This window comes from Orycteropus afer, unplaced genomic scaffold (assembly GCF_000298275.1).
Source record: "Orycteropus afer afer isolate SDZICR_OR568_19922 unplaced genomic scaffold, OryAfe1.0 scaffold00226, whole genome shotgun sequence".
NCBI classification, from domain to species: domain Eukaryota; kingdom Metazoa; phylum Chordata; class Mammalia; order Tubulidentata; family Orycteropodidae; genus Orycteropus; species Orycteropus afer.
The window spans coordinates 4586496-4589699 of record NW_006921813.1 but is presented as its reverse complement, the minus strand read 5'-3'; positions in this window follow the sequence as shown (position 1 = coordinate 4589699).

Genomic DNA, 3204 nt, shown 5'->3' with positions numbered 1-3204 from the left:
TCTATAAGCAAAAATAGCTTATGATTATGTTTGATACATTTAAGTAACCTTATAATTTAAATGATATGTCAGCACCACGAGACTCTAAGATTTCAATTTTCCTTAAAGAGGACCATAGACTTAAAGGGCCACTAATTCAAGTCTGCTAGTTCAAGTCCAGGAACAGTCCCTAGATTGACAGGCAACAGGGCAGGCCACTAGTTCAAGTTCAGGAACAAAGAGGGTTAGAACATTATTTGAAAAACATTGGATTAGTGTAATAATAATTATTATTATAATCATAATAGTATGATCATAATTTTGATAGAATGTTATCAGAGTCTTAAAAAGCCCCATACATCACTGTATTTATATAAAAAGCTACATACTTCAAACACTTTATAGTCAAAGAGTCAATTGCAGGAAAGATGGAGATTGAACACACTATCTAATTTAATTTTGCTTCTTCCCAAATCCCATTGAAAAACTACATCAAAGGAAGTTATTTTGAGACATAAAACCACAAGGAGAGACGATGACAACAATATTTCTGAAGCAGGAAAGTATTGGTCAAGTAGAAATTGACTATAGGGGCTGAGAATAAATCTCATTTCTACTGAATCATTCCCCAGAAGCTTAGGAATCAGAGGCATCAGGTGGCCTGGATGTGGAGGGTGATGGGAGAGTTTAAAAAGCCTACGTTGGAAGGAGCTAGATCCCTGGCTGCCCTGGCCCACTCCTCATCACGGAGCAACTGTCCCTTCCCCAGTCCAGCAGAAGATCAGGAGTGTATTCTCTGGAGTCCCTAAATGGCACGAATGGTTAAGCACTTGACTACTAGCTGAAAAGCTGGCAGTTTGAACCCACTTGTCTTGGAGAACAAGTTTGGCAGTTAGGGTGTATGTCACCTTGGCTGGGCCATGACTTTGAGTAGCTTGGCAGCTGGGTGCAGTTATTCCCCATGATGAGACTGGATGTGGTATAATCAACTCCATGGTGGAATCTGCTGTGAGCAACAAGTAAGTAGTTGCCTTTGGGGTGAAGCTTTGAGAAAGGCTCTAGCTTTTGACGTATTTGGATCCTGCGTTTGGCCAAGTCTTCATCTCCAGGTCCTGGACTTGAACCAGTGACCTATTGTGTTGCCTGCTGATCCTGGGATTGTTCCTGGACTAGAACTAGTGGCCTGACATGTTGCCTGCTGATCTTGGGACTGTGCCATTTTACCTTATGACCTTGGGTTCATCAGCCTCAGCAGCCACAGCTGTTTGAGTTAGGAGACACATCTAGCTCCAGTGGGCTTTGAACAAGAGGCAGAGCTGAAGCCAAAGGTTGAAGGGCCTTCACCCTGCCCTCAGAGCTGGCACTCTGAATTTAGACCTCTAGCCTCCTAAACTGTAAGACAGTGAATTCTTGTTTGTTAAAGCCACCCACCTGTGGTATTTCTGTTATAGCAGCACTAGAGAATCAAGACAACAGGTGTGGAGATATGCTTCCAAAAGGTCACAGCATTGAAAACCCTATGCCACAGTTCTTCTCTGCACACATGGGTCACAATGAGTTGGAACCCATTTGACAGTATCTAACAACAACAACAACAATCTCAACATGAAAAACTTGTAACAATGTATTATCTGGAGTAGGGAAATTAGACTGGGGACCACAACAGGGCAAGTCCAGAGTAGGGAAAACTGTACCAGAAATAAGGGGAATTAAGTATAAATAATCAAAGGTGACATCTCCAATCTCCTCTCCCAGTTTCATGCCCAGAATACAGACAGCCAGATCTTTCTTTACACAAGTGACTGGAAGAACATTCTCTGGAGAATCTGAATAGCCCAAGAGGGCTTAACTGAGGGAAAACCACTAAACTAAGGGAAAACTACAAGTTGTAGTTTAATAGTAGTAATTATTAAAATGTCTGCTGGTATTGTGAAGGAAGAGTAATTATCATTTACTACATGACTCAACATTGAATAGCTTACATAGTCACAAAAATGTTACCCTTGAACATTGAGTTAATAAAATTACTAAACATAGACAAAAGAGATTCCAAGACAAACAACTGAACACCATCACCCCACAGAAAAGCTGAAATTCATCCATGTTCTGAGAGCTTCCATTCTGACTCCCTTAATCATAAACAATTAAGAATTATCAGACATCTGAAGATAACTCTCTCACAAATGCTGGAATGAAATATATAAACATACAAAAACAACTTGAAAGGAAGAAAGACTAGGCAGGCAGGGGAAAAATTCAAAAAAATATTAATATCTACTGACAGGTAATAGGAGAATTTGACTTAATGAAATAAGAACAGAAGGCTCTAAGTACGTAAACTTACACAGAAAAACCACCACAAAAAATTTAAATATGGTTGTAGAAACAGAAATTATATTGACAAATTAGAAGGTAAAGTTGAAGAAGTCTCCCAGAAAGAAAGCAAAAAGACAAAAGGAGGAAAAGCAAAAAACTCCACCCACTGCCATTGAGTTGATTCTGACTCATGGTGACCCCCATAGGGTTTCCAAGACTATAAGTCTTTATGGAAGCAGACTGCCCCATCTTTCTCCCTCAGTTGGTGGTTCAAACTAACAACCTTTTGGTTAGCAGACCAATGCCTTAACTGCAGTGCCTCGAGAGCTCCTTTAAAAAGTAGGAAGGATTAGCAAATTAGAAGCCCAGTCCAGAAGTTCCTCAAAGAGAGTCTAGGGAAAATTGCTATTTTATCAGTGAAATAATTTAAGATCCTAAAAATTGAAGGGTATATATTTCCAATGTGAAAGAGCTCGGTGGGTATCCAGCAGTGAAAATAGACCCACACCAAGATACATTATAGAGATAATTCAGAACCAGTGACGATGATGAGATGATGAGTTTCCAGAGATGGGGGGAGGGGAGTGTCATATACAATGTATCAGGAGTCAAAATGGCTCTGGATTTCTCAACAGTAACACAGGAAGTTAGGAGAAAATGGAGCAATGCATTCAAAACTCTGAAAGGAAATTATTTCCAACTAGTATTCAATACCCAGCCAACTTCTCAACTAAGTGTGAAGGTAAAGGTCTTTCAGTCAAATACTTACCAACTTTGCCTTAAGGATGTGCACCGCCAAAACTAGGGAGTAAACTAAGAAAAAGGAAGATGTGAATCAAAGGAAGAAGAGATGGAGCATGGGAGAAATGCAAAAAGAAATCCTACACCTATCCAGGATGGTGCCTCAAG